Here is a 14171-nt window from a genome sequence, read left to right on the forward strand (position 1 = left end):
TTAATGCTATGCATTGTACTACTCGCTGATCTACACACTCTGCCTGCCCCAGGTTACAGCTTGCTTTTCCCACGTTAATGCTATGCATTGTACTACTCGCTGATCTACACACTCTACCTGCTCCAGGTTACAGCCTGCTTTTCCCACGTTAATGCTATGCATTGTACTACTCGCTGATCTACACACTCTACCTGCCCCAGGTTACAGCCTGCTTTTCCCACGTTAATGCTATGCATTGTACTACTCGCTGATCTACACACTCTGCCTGCCCCAGGTTACAGCCTGCTTTTCCCACGTTAATGCTATGCATTGTACTACTCGCTGATCTACACACTCTGCCTGCCCCAGGTTACAGCCTGCTTTTCCCACGTTAATGCTATGCATTGTACTACTCGCTGATCTACACACTCTGCCTGCCCCAGGTTACAGCCTGCTTTTCCCACGTTAATGCTATGCATTGTACTACTCGCTGATCTACACACTCTGCCTGCCCCAGGTTACAGCCTGCTTTTCCCACGTTAATGCTATGCATTGTACTACTCGCTGATCTACACACTCTGCCTGCCGCAGGTTACAGCCTGCTTTTCCCACGTTAATGCTATGCATTGTACTACTCGCTGATCTACACACTCTGCCTGCCCCAGGTTACAGCCTGCTTTTCCCACGTTAATGCTATGCATTGTACTACTCGCTGATCTACACACTCTGCCTGCCCCAGGTTACAGCCTGCTTTTCCCACGTTAATGCTATGCATTGTACTACTCGCTGATCTACACACTCTGCCTGCCCCAGGTTACAGCCTGCTTTTCCCACGTTAATGCTATGCATTGTACTACTCGCTGATCTACACACTCTGCCTGCCCCAGGTTACAGCCTGCTTTTCCCACGTTAATGCTATGCATTGTACTACTCGCTGATCTACACACTCTGCCTGCCGCAGGTTACAGCCTGCTTTTCCCACGTTAATGCTATGCATTGTACTACTCGCTGATCTACACACTCTGCCTGCCCCAGGTTACAGCCTGCTTTTCCCACGTTAATGCTATGCATTGTACTACTCGCTGATCTACACACTCTGCCTGCCCCAGGTTACAGCCTGCTTTTCCCACGTTAATGCTATGCATTGTACTACTCGCTGATCTACACACTCTGCCTGCCCCAGGTTACAGCCTGCTTTTCCCACGTTAATGCTATGCATTGTACTACTCGCTGATCTACACACTCTACCTGCCCCAGGTTACAGCCTGCTTTTCCCACGTTAATGCTATGCATTGTACTACTCGCTGATCTACACACTCTACCTGCCCCAGGTTACAGCCTGCTTTTCCCACGTTAATGCTATGCATTGTACTACTCGCTGATCTACACACTCTACCTGCCCCAGGTTACAGCTTGCTTTTCCCACGTTAATGCTATGCATTGTACTACTCGCTGATCTACACACTCTACCTGCCCCAGGTTACAGCCTGCTTTTCCCACGTTAATGCTATGCATTGTACTACTCGCTGATCTACACACTCTACCTGCCCCAGGTTACAGCTTGCTTTTCCCACGTTAATGCTATGCATTGTACTACTCGCTGATCTACACACTCTGCCTGCCCCAGGTTACAGCCTGCTTTTCCCACGTTAATGCTATGCATTGTACTACTCGCTGATCTACACACTCTGCCTGCCCCAGGTTATAGCCTGCTTTTCCCACGTTAACGCTATGCATTGTGCATACTCCAGGCAATACTCGAATATTCCTATGGAAAGCTCGGGATTGGGCACTGCGCTCCTCTAGTGATATCGTGCTATTGCTATGGTAACAGAGGGCTCCTTCTGGCGCTGCCAGGCGCAGCGCATTCTACAGCCTTGCATGGCTTTGATCTTGCAGGGATGTATCCAGTGTTCTGGGATTGGCTTGCTACAGCCGTGATATGACAGCTGCAGCGTTGCAGCTACGCTCCGATGATCTGACATGAGTGACGTTGCCATGGCAACAGGATGAGGGCATTGACGATTCTTTTGCATCATGCAGCCAGCTAAGATGGAGTTCCCTTCCGCCCGGCTGTGATTGATGCAGTGGGAATAAGACAACATCATTTGAATGGGCCCTTGTCTGCATTTTACACTCCATCCTTAGGAGCAAAGCGTTCTACCAAGACAACTGCATGCACCCAGATTCAGCGAATGCTTGACGAGAACCCAGTGTTCGAACTCTGAGGCGACTGGAATCACGTACACTCTGGCATATACAACGGGCTCGCGAGGCGGGCTAGTAAACACACCCACCACTTAGCCAAGAATCCCTTTCTGCTGCCAAGCTGGAGTGAGCCTCTTTGAAACAGCTGGTGGCTGGCTGCCCCCAGGGACTCGTGGACTCTCGCTGTCTCCTTTCAAGAGTAGGCATTGTTTTCACATGTTCCTTGATGAGCCAAGGAGTGGTTTCCAGGGTTCAGGAATGCCAACCACCAGAGGCGTTGCTAGGGGGGTTGGAGAGGGGGCTTAGGGGCTATAGCCCCAGGTCTTTTGGTTGTAGCCCCGGATAAAAGCTCAGGGACTACAACCGAAAGGCTAGCTAGCCCCGAGTCCTGCCAGTCCCGATATTAATGCCAACCACATTCCGGCCCCCAAGACTAGCGACCCCTCCTGCAGCAGAGTGGAGTCTACTTGCTGTGAAGCCCACAGTGCCTGGAAGCCCCAAGCCGTAACCCGTGCACTGTGAGCACAGCTCCACAAGAGGAAGTGATAGGATCGTTTAACCAAACCACTCAATGGCTTTATTACTGCCCAGGGTGTTCCCGGCAACTACAAGCAGTGCGTGTGAAGCTTAGTGAGATCAGACTGTGGTGCCGTTGTGCTGGCGTCAAGAAAGCTCATTATCTGGCAGTGGACAATGGCCCACACCAGCTCTTTTCCACCCTGGCACAGCTTCAACCACAAGGCTCCCCGCCTTCATTGCCCTAGCTGCTTCCCTATTTGGAGGCAAATGCCCCTGCCATCCCCCAAAGTATCCTTTCCATGACCACATCTCTCGTCAGATCCTTGCCCGATGCTACTCATGCGCGGTGGTGGGAGGGCTCGGAGCTCGCGCGTTCCCTAATCCATGCACACAGAGGCCCCTGGGAGAGACTGCGCAGTATTTCCTGAATGTCCCAAATTCAGCCTTCGGCCTCTGGAGACATCCCTCACTGAGGATTCCATCCCCTGCACCCGCTTTACTTGCTGGCAGCTGCTGGGTAGGAAACTGGCCTGGACGCCGTCTATCTATCACTGTGGCGGTGTGAACTCCTCCAAAATCCTTCAAATGGCGGCAGGCACTCAAACCCACCGTTTGACCAGCCCTACTCCCCCTTTCCGGTCTCAAGGCTTGAGCCCCATATGTCGAGCCCCTACAAAGGGACCCATTCTAGCTCTCCACAAACTTGAAACTGGGCCTGCAGTGGCCAATTTTATAGGAAAGAGGCATTCAACAGTCCAATAAGGATCCAGGATAGCAGAAGAGTACCTTTAGAACAGGGCACTTGAACCTCTAACTGCAAGGACTGCTGCACCCTGAAATCCTGACATCAACTATCTTCCTAAAACCTGGGGCGTGAGAGGGCGTTCCCTGGCTGCACATCTGAGCTGCTGTCCGTATGACCAGACCGGAGGGAGTGGGAGCCGCATGTGCTGTTTAACCTGGACTGCTCGGCATACAGTGTTTATAAGGCAATTAAAATAGTGACAAACTCTTTCAGTGAAACATCAATAAGGACAAAAATGACATTTTTTTAAATAAAAGACTATGTGGGGGTGTGGTAAGGGATTTAAAAGGGTGGGGGTCTTGGGGGAGGTTTATAAAGCAGGGAAAACAGGAGGACTGGGGCAGGGACCCCCCAGAATAAAAAAGAGAACACAAATCGAAACGTTTTCGATATTATAGAGTCACTGAAAAGGTTTGTCATTATTTTTTTGTCCTTTTAAAGACGTGTAACCGGACTGCACTATTGAGAAGAGAGGGGCAGGCCCGGGTATTCAGCTACTCTTAGACTAAGTAAGAGAGAGGAGCTTCTCTGGTTGGACACGTGAGCTGCTGTGCGTGTGGCCCAGACCAGAGTGACTGAGAGCTGCCTGTGTTGTCTAGCCTGGAGGCTGCTAGTGACATTTTATGACCCATTGCTCCCTTTGTGCTGAAACCAAGTATCCTTGAACTATTGTGATTAATTACTTTACCGACTACCCTCCTCTCAGTATCCAGAGTGCATTCCCTTTTCCTTCTTTGAAACTGTCTGTCCTCTGCATTCCTTTACAGTGAGGGTTGTATTTTGTAGTGTGCTACAACTGTCTGTTGAATAGTAATAATAATAAAGTAGATATTTATTTGTATACAACCTTGACTGGACAGTACCTTTTATCATTAGGTAATAATTGCATTTTCGCTGTGTTGCAACTAACCAACGATCCACGACCTAGCAGAGATAAGCCTTCTATTTCCGTCCACGTTACCAAAATTGGAGAAGGAAGTTTATAATTTGCATGTGTTTCCAATGTATTTGTATCTCTTCTGGTGTACTAGAGGTGTGTGGCTGATTGATGGTTTAGAAACCGATATTCATCCCTGGATCACTGGTGCACCAGAAGTTTATTTGTTAGTCACCTCACATCAACTCAGTGGTAAAAAGCTGTTTCCTCCAGATCCATATCTTTGGTTGCATTCTTCCTTTTCTGACCATTCCACACAGACTTACCGCAATTATCGCAATCATATTATCATGATGCCTATACTATGCCAACACACTATACTGAGGAGCCCCCGCCTCGCATCTGAGAAAACTCTGAGTGCAAAATACTGCTGAGAGACTCCTCCTAGCCTTAGGTCCTAGAGAAGACATCTCTTCTGCACTCCGAATCCTCCATTGGCTTCCAATTGGTCAGCGCACTACCTTCAAAGTGATGTGCATCACTCATCGAGCCTTCTACAATAAAGGACTTGAATAGCTACAACAGAGGTTTACTCGCTACAGACCAAGCAGAAGCTTCACATCTGGCTCAGCACTTCCACTCATAATTCCAATGACCAGATCAACCCTTACCTGGGGCACCTCCTTCTCATTACAAGCATCAACAACTTGGAACTCTCTCCCTGTAAACATCCACCACACATGAGACCACCTAAACATGGCTCTTCCCTTCTTCACCATCCCCCTCGCAAACCTAATCTGACCTACTTGCCACAGCACAACTAACAATCCCCTCATTCACCTCAACCCAGCAAAGTTCAGCACCCCTAGCCCCTCCCACAACCTACATAACCTATCCATACGCTTTCTTATTTAATCAGTTCAGATCTGGCCGCTGTGACAAGAGTCTTTGAATGGAATCAGGCTCTCCTAACATAAACTATTCCAGCTCCCTGGCCTCGTGACCCCACCTGCTACTTGAATTTCAATACATCTAGGCCCTCCTAACTGAAACTGTTCTAGCATCTCATAGGGACCACTTGCTTCTGAATTTGTGAAATTAGACTCTCCTAACATAAGCCTCTCTAGCCTATCCAAAAGCCCCACCGGATACTGAAGCCTTCTGTGACTTTCACTCCTGAATGCACACACATAGAAATTCAGCCTCTCCCTCAGGCTCCCCTGCGAGGCTAAGTGGAAAGCATCAGGCAGTCAGAACTTCCAGTAGGGAAATGGACATTCAGGGGACTTGGGTGGGTCAACATGGGGGCGGTAGCAGGCGGTTTCTCTCTAGAGTACCGGGTGGTGTGGAGACTGGCAATGGCACAGACAACCAGTTCAGTATTTTTCTATAGGTGACAGCGCATTATAACAGTCACGTTTGATACATGCACTGCAATAACGAGATGGTACAGAAAAGAGGACATACGCTGCAGGTATCTGTCTCTTAACTGACAACTGTGCATGTAATTTGCAAGTTGGCTGCATGTTAGCTATTGATGCATGTGTTCTGCATGTATGGTATAGTAGAGCCCTCCACTGTAGACAGTTGCCCTAGGGATTGGTGGACTATTTGCAATACCCTTGCCCCCCTCTCGTGCTTCTACCCATAGAATACAGCTGAGTCCCAAAAATAATTCTGTCATATAGCCACTGACATAGCAGTCTTTCCTCATGCAATTGCAATATGTCAATTAAAGCCATACTAATGGCAGTCGGCGCTATAGAAATATCAAATAACATACGATAACATAATTGAACGGCTTTCCCATTCTTGCAGAAGCTTAGTTCAAAGTTCTCTTTGCATGAATTAAGTGCCCTTGTGACACTGTATGCATGAAGTCTCAATGCGGGGGTGGGGCGTCCATTTTTTTTTTAACTTCCCACTCCGGTGCCAGAGCAGGGAGTTAATCACTGGAATAGGGCACTCATGCTAATGCATGAGCTCCCTTTTCTAATGAAAACCACATTTAATAGCAATAAGGTGCTGATGCATCAGCACCCTATTGCTATTAAATGCACCCTGCTGCTGCGGGCGCATTTAATAACAATGGGGCGCCTGCCGCCCCTTCTCCCACTACGCTAGCTCGGGGGAGCCTTTGAAAGACTCTCCCGAGCCGGTATGGTGGGGGGGCTAATGGCGCCCCGGGCGGTCGCGTATGGTGGGGGGGCTAATGGCGCCCCGGGCGGTCGCCTGGCCCTCTGCCCTAAGGCCGGCCCTGATCCAGCCCATCAGGCTTATCAGTATGTCACTCAGATGAGCCAGGCCATATTTTGGGTCACCATATGTCCTGTCAAGTGCTGAAATGTGCTTCTTTGATGGGGCCCGGGTATATCTCTATGCTAAGCATTATGCAGCTGCTGCAATGGGTCAGGCCTTCTCCCCGAGATGCGATCTGCTGCTTTTCCTTCATCTGGACACATTTAAAACGTTCTTTCTGTGATATACAAACAATTCCTAACTTGCTGATTAGTTGAATTTTATACACACTGGGCACAGCTTTGTCGCTGGTTGGGCATGATTATTGAGGGTGAATTGGTAGTCTAGCAAAACATTGTGTGAAAAGATATTTGAACAAAGAAAGCGACCATGTGTGCTGCTCTCAGTTACTTTGATCTAAAATGTCCACGGGAAGGACGGCGCGAGAATTACGCCTTACATAACCGCATGGGGAGTTTCCTGTGAAATGATTTTGTAAAGTTGGCCCCCTGCCTCCGACTGGCAGTCCACGTGATCCATTAGTAGCAGCGCGCGGCATTGTAGTGCCCTGGCCACAGACCAATCACTGATAGGATTCTAATTCTTTCTTCGCCTTTCTCGCCTTTCCACCTGATGAGCTCCACGGCGTGGCACGTGCACGCCTTCAGCCCCTCAGAGGGAAAGTGCTCTTCTGGCATCTCGACCCGTTGCAAAGGCAGGGAGGTTGGCAGAGAGAAGGAGAGAACGCGCGGGAAGGGTTGCCAAAGACAAGGAGAGAGGACGAGGGTGTTGGGGGGTTAAAGCAAACGTACCAGGCACCTGCCCGAGTGGATGCCATGACGAGACGCAACCTCCCATGTCCGCTTAGAATCCCAAATTGCTGGTGTCTATGGCTCATTCTCTCGCATCCGTCCCTCTGGCTTTCTTTCTCATTCCTCTCTCACGTGCCCATACCTCTCATGTTCTCTCTCATCTCGCCGTCTCCCCTCACCGACCTCTCTTTACTTCTCTCCCAACAGGCGGAGTCCATCAGCCTATTCACTTTCCCCTGATAGTTCTGTTATTGTCTGCAATGACTTTTCCCCCCTGTCTGAGGGCACTGCCACGCGGTAGCGCAGAGAGCAGAGACCCTGGGTCTTCCGGCCGACCTAGAATGCTATTTTTCTCGACCGGTTCTTCACACTGACAGGTCCAACCCCCCTAATTTACCCTCCATGGGGGGGTGGGGGTCGCCCCACGTCTTCTCTTGTCCTCTCTGCCACCGCCCTCTAGGCCTAACCCTGCACACCGCTGTAACTAGGGAAGTGGAGGAGCAATTCGGCATTCCTGAATTCGGAGCATGTTCGTTATTTGCATTTTGTATAACGCTTGGGGGAATGTGGCCATGACAGGGAAGTGTAAGGATTTCTGCCCCCACCCCAACCCCAGCACGTGCTGGGACAGCAGGATGGGGGTGTGTGGGAGGGACACATTGTCTGTGGTGTGGGCGGAGCTAACAGGTGGAGCTAGGTGTCGAAAAATGTGGGTGCCCTGAATTTAGGATGCTGGCTGCTTTGCATAAAAGCAAAGTGGGAGATGGGAATGTAAGAAGGACCACCAATTTATCAAACATGTCTGTGATATTAGTGGAAATGTGCATTCCTTCTGAGCATGCAGTGCACACTGGGTGTGGTGCTCATTCCATCCGTCAGAATAGTCTCTCTCTCCCTCCCCCTCTCTCTCTCTGTCTCTCTCTCCTCTCCACTCCTCCTCTCCTCTTTCTCCTCTCTCTCTCTCTCCTCTCTCGTTTCAGTGTTTGAGTTTGCGTTGTCCTGGTGACCAAAGGATGACTTTCAGGTGTGTTTTGTAAACTCATGGCATATTGCTGCGCGCATTGAGACTCCAACGCTCGTGGCGGTCTGGGGCAGAGAGTTTCCTCATGTTAGGAGGGTTGTGCCTCCGGTCTACATGGAACGGCGCTCAGGCAAGACACTTTATGCCGGAGCGAAGCTCTGTATTTTTCCGACCCAATTCCTTTGAAATGAAGTTTGGCAACTTCACTTGTGCGCCACGCCTGTCACACTGTGTGTCAACAAACCTCTCTTTCGTCAACAAACACATCCACCAGGGATCCACCAGGGATGGCGGAGGCGGAAGTGCATCCCAAAAACAACCTAACACGTAGAGCAAGGGTGGAGCCAGACCGAGCTTCCCCGCAACAGCGGCAGATACATCATGGGCAGGGCCAGCGCAAGCTCCCCAAACAAAGGCATCCTGGGGGAAGGGCGAGCACAACTTTACATTGCAAATTGGTGCAAGTAAAGCAGGTGCACACTCAATGATGTGTGTTGCAAGAACATTTAGCACTAAGTCTGTGTGACATGAGAGCATGCTGCTTAACAGCATGTGAGGTAAGTGTATGCGTCATAAGTGTGTGTGTCATAGGAGTAGTCTTGCTGCTGCATTCTGTATTCGTTGTCGGTTTTTTGATGAGATAATTGACATTCCGTGATAAGCAGAGAAGGTCAGGTTGAAGTGTTCTAAATCATGCACCGCATATTGTAAGGGCATAGGGAGAGACTGCTGTGCCAGTGGCTATGTGACAGCTGGACCGGATGTTTCATGGGACTCATCTGTATTCTATGGGTAGCGTATGTGAGAGTGGGCACGGGTATTGTAAATAGGTTATCAATTCCTAGGGAATCTGTCTACAGTTGAGGGCACTGCTATATTTTACATGCAGAATACGTGTATCAATGGCTAACATGCAATCCGCATGCTATTAACATGCACAGTTGTCAGATAAGAAGAAAAAAAAGGTTTCACAGGTGTAGGTCCCCTTGTCTGTACCACCTCTTTATTGCATTAAGAATGTACTACAATGGATTTAAACGTGGTGGTGATAATGCTTAGTCATCTATAGTATTACTGAGATGCATCATTGCCAGTCTCCAGGCCTCCTGGTCCTCTAGAGAGAGACCCCCTTCATTGACCACCCGGTCAAGTCCCCCTTGGGATGGACTAGAGAAGCTCAAGTTAGGAGAGTCTAGTTTCACAATATTCAGAAGCAGGAGGGCTCTGTGATGTGCTAGAAGAAGCTTGAGTTAAGAAAGCTTTGATTAATTGAATTCAAGTAGCGGGTGGGCTCTGGGTAGTTTATGGAATAGCTTATGTTGGGAGAGCCTGATTCCATTCAAGGACATTCGCTGGCTCTTGTCACAGCGGCACGATCTGAGTTGATTGCATAGGAAGGCTTATGGATGCGTTATGTAGGATGTGGGGGAGGGGCTGTGGGTTGGGGATTTGGTGGGGGGTTGAGGCAAATGAGGGATTGTATGTGATGTTGGGGCATGTAGGTCAAATTATGCATGCAGGGTCGGGGGTAGGCGGGGAGCCATGTTTTTAATGCTTTGCCGAAGACCAAGTGGTCCTTTATGCAGATGATGTTTACAAGAAGAGAGTTCCGAATGATGGGAGCTTGCACTGAGAATGGGGTACCTCCAGCATAAATTGATCTGGGTCACTGCAATAACGAGTAGAGGTGCTGAGCCAGATGTGAGGCTTCTGTTGGTGTGCAGTGGGTATATCTTTGCTGTGGGTATTCCGGCCCTTTATTGTAGAAGGCTTGTTGGGTGATGCACATTGCATTGAAGGTAGCACACAGACGGATTGGAAGCCAATGGAGAATTTGGAGGGCAAGAGAGATGTGTTGTCTATTTCCTGAGGCTAGAAAGAGTCTTGAAGCAGTATTCTGCATTCTTTGGAGCTTACTCAGATGCGAGGCGCAGGCTCCTAAGTATAGTGCATTGGCATAGTCTAGGCGCAAAAGTATGATTGAAACCTAATAATATGCAATCTCTGGCTTTGTTATGATGTGCAAATCTGTGTTAAATCATTCAATGTCATGCTATGTTTGCAACGTTATGCAATCTTTGTAACTTTATTCTGTGACTAACACCTAACCAGAACACCGAAACCTAATGTGCCTTTAGCACCCACCACCAAACTCATGCCAATCTAACATTCAAATATCACTAGTTCCATCATACACCCAACACCTTCATCTTCTTCTTGCCCTTCACACTACTTACTGATCAGCATGCTAAAACGTACCCTAGCTGATAGCCGAACAGGTAGTATATTGTCTTTAGGCGCATACTGGCATCAAGCAACACAACCACCTCTGTTGCAAACCCATCAATGCATGGCCCTTAATACATGAAGGCAAGTCCCTGTTTGCGCTCACGCCAAAAAGAATACAACCCTCTAGGAAATAATGGCACGAGATTGCTTGCAAGGATAACAAGGTGTAATTGTACAGAATACAAAGGTTTCAGCAAAGGACTCTGCTGCTCGAGAACGTTCTTACTCCAAATTGATTGTTAGTACATTATAAACAGCCACAGCGTCACTAAGGACGTCACATAAAGGGTCTAAACCTGCACAGTTGATTGATAAAACAGTATACATGGTCCTGCTCCATAGGGGATGCCAGGTTATGATTGGTTCTCCTTTCCCCTGTCTGTCTGTTCCCACGTTGGTCAGCTGGGCTCATCTCTCCAAGGAGTAAAGTTGAGGCTACTTGTAAGTTACTAGTTCGAGGCTGCTATGATACACTTAGACTACTAGTACATCATTGTGGCATGCACCTGGGAGGCGCGGGACTGGTGCCAGGGGTGAGGGAGGAAGAAAGGACTATTGTCACACTGACCTGCACATTCTCTACTTTGCTTATATCACACCCTCGCACCCAAGGCCTCCAACCTCGTTTTGATCTATAATTTATCCCTCCCTGTACCTCGCACTACAAAGGATGTATTTATGTGGAGAGGTGAAATGGTCATACATGCTCAGATCTTTTATGGCAATTGGTTTTATGGCTGGGGGCTGGGGTCACTCACTATCATGGAATGCAGGGGTTCTTGGACCGGGTCAGTGGTGTGGGCCATTACTCTTAGTAACTGAGTGGGGGTTAAAGGTTTGCTGATGGTTTGGCTGTGATGAATGGGTGCTGCGAGAAGCCTGGTGTTCTCTCATGGCCTTACAGAGTACATTCCTCTCAGTGATACTAAGCATTTGCAACAATGAACGGACAAGGGAGGCTTCTGTTACAACTGGCCGTGCGGGCTCGTACCATCTTAATGTTCTCGGCCTATTCAGGTTCCTCCATCGAGCTAATGTTGTACCGTGCAGCATGCAGTACTATGTGTCTACCATAACTACAAAATGGCGTCTCTTTCTATGTGCACACTGAATCTATGCATCAATTATTCCTGCTACATTATATTCGTGCTGAGTGTCTTAGCACAGTTCATTCTCCCCTAGCACATCACACAGCTACCTATGGGATTCTCCTCACTCTAAAGCGCCTAGGGAGGTGGGATAGACTCATTTCCATCACAACACACACAAAGACAATTACCTGCAGCAGAGCATGGTTTTTAAAGTCAGACTTGCATCCCGACAATAGCAGAAGCAACCTTTCACCCCTAGAACATGGCCATTAACAATCACTTGCCCCTTCAGCTCTCTAACACGACAAAGCACAAAGACGGCACGCAAATATGAAAGGTCAGAATAGATCAGACCCAATCATCTAACATAATCTAACCCCATTGAAAATTGGGAAATGGGTTGTCTATAATTAAGCTTCATCTACTTTCAGGCCTGCCTCTTAGTTTTGGCAGAGGAGAGATCGGCAGGGGGCACCAGGTGAAGGTACAGCATCTTTTAATTTCCCCCTTCATACCTTCCTTTCTCTAGAGCAAAGGCAGGAATGCTAGGGCGCGTGCAGCAGTTATGACCCAGGGTCCCTTATCATTGAATGGGATGTCCAATGGCTAGTTTGTATGTCTGGGGTGGTCTAAACTAAGAGACACAGTCCTAGTCCTGTAGCCACTCTACCTCCTGGTTCCTACCCAGTCCATTAGCTTATGGGGAAAGGGATTCTTGATTTGGTACCATTGGAAAATGTGTAATTTTCCCCATCCCTCCTTGAGTTCTCCATAGGATGTCGGTTTCATTTAGTGGACAGGCAACTGGGGAGAGTTGACGCTAAGAAACAACTGCCTGGTCTTGCCGAAGGCTACCAGAAGATTTCCAAAGCCCCAAAGCAGCCTCTCTGCTGTGATTCTGCAGGGTGGAGGGTTGTCCGAGAGCTTTCCGGGGGCCATGGAAGCGTTTCCAGCCTCCATGGACTCCAGACATCTGCCTGCCAGCCACAGGCTCACACTGTGGATGAAATGGGAGATCTGTGGGCAGATTCCCATGGAACGGAGACCCTGCTACCTTTCTTCGGTCATGGGCCACAGAGAAGGACCCCTACCTGGTGGTATGTGGGGCTCTACCCCGAGTCTTGCTGATGCACAGATTCCCTAGGAGACCTCCTAGTTTTTCATGGTGCCTACTAGAAGCAGAAGAAAATTTGAGCTACTTAACAAGGCAACCATATGTTCCCAGTGAAGAAAAGGGCCGGCTGGCACTCCAGCTGTGAACACACTACTAGGTACAAATCCAGACTATTGCTCCAGTATGGCATTCCTATTGTTCTAACTTTGTCAATTTCTGGAGCATTTTTGAATGAACCATTTAAATGCCAAACCCCTGGACCCGTCTCATGCAATAGGATGGCCCTCATACCTAAGCTCATTAAAAGGATAAATAGCTTTCATTCAAACGATGGATGTATTATTAAATTCTATAGCTTGGCTTCATGACATTCTTCGTTTTGGTAAATGCAACTCGCTGTACTGGGGATATCTCCGCTTCATTCATGCCCCCCCCCCATTGTACTGCCTTTTCACGTGTGCTTGCCCATCACTTCTGAAGGCAAGCTTTGGAAATGGCCTTCTCCCAAACGGAGCATGGGAGACTTGTGCCAGTGCACAACGAAGATAGTATGATTTATCTATTTATTTATTAACATTTATAAAGCACGCAGCAGCCCGAAGGATCATCTTAGAAGCTAAGGGCTGAGCAGAATCCTCATATCTCCCTTTCACTCTCCTTCTCTGCTGTCCTCTCTCCCTCTCCCCTCTCTATTCCATACTCACCCCTATCTTTTTTTACTGATTCCTCTCACTCCTACTCATCCCGTGCTACCTCTTTCCAACTCACCACTTTTTCTATATGCCCTCCTTTTCTCTCTTGCTCTATGTTTCATACCATCTCTTTCCTCTGTACTGCTCTCTTTCTATCACTCATACCTCTCCTTCTTACTCTTTCTGCTCTCCTAATCACCCCGCTCTAGCTCCTGCTCCTTCCTTCTCTTTCTTAATAGTTGTTCTCTCTCCTCGACTTTCCTCTCTTTCCTACTCATCCCTCCTCCACTTCTACTCACCCCTCTCTTCTCTAATTATTCCTTCTCTCTCGCTATCTCACCCTTCTTTCTTCTACTAATGTGTTCTCTCCATCCATCTCTCTATCTCTCTCTTATTCTCCCATCTTGCGTTTGCTCAGCAACCCTTTTCTCATACTCAACTATTCCCAATCATCGCTCTCACTTGCTTGCCACTTACTCTTTCCTGCTGACCCCTTTATTCTCCTCCGCCATCTCTCTCTTTCCTA

The 14171-nt window shown here is 48.4% G+C and overlaps 1 protein-coding gene across 9 annotated transcripts in view; it reads left to right on the plus strand.

The window, feature by feature from the left end:
* Positions 1 to 14171, plus strand: part of ATP2B3 (ATPase plasma membrane Ca2+ transporting 3) — a 1317805-nt gene that overhangs the window by 103138 nt on the left and 1200496 nt on the right. The window lies entirely within an intron of this gene.

This window comes from Ambystoma mexicanum, chromosome 2p, assembly GCF_040938575.1.
Source record: "Ambystoma mexicanum isolate Mex_15411 chromosome 2p, UKY_AmexF1_1, whole genome shotgun sequence".
Lineage (NCBI taxonomy): Eukaryota > Metazoa > Chordata > Amphibia > Caudata > Ambystomatidae > Ambystoma > Ambystoma mexicanum.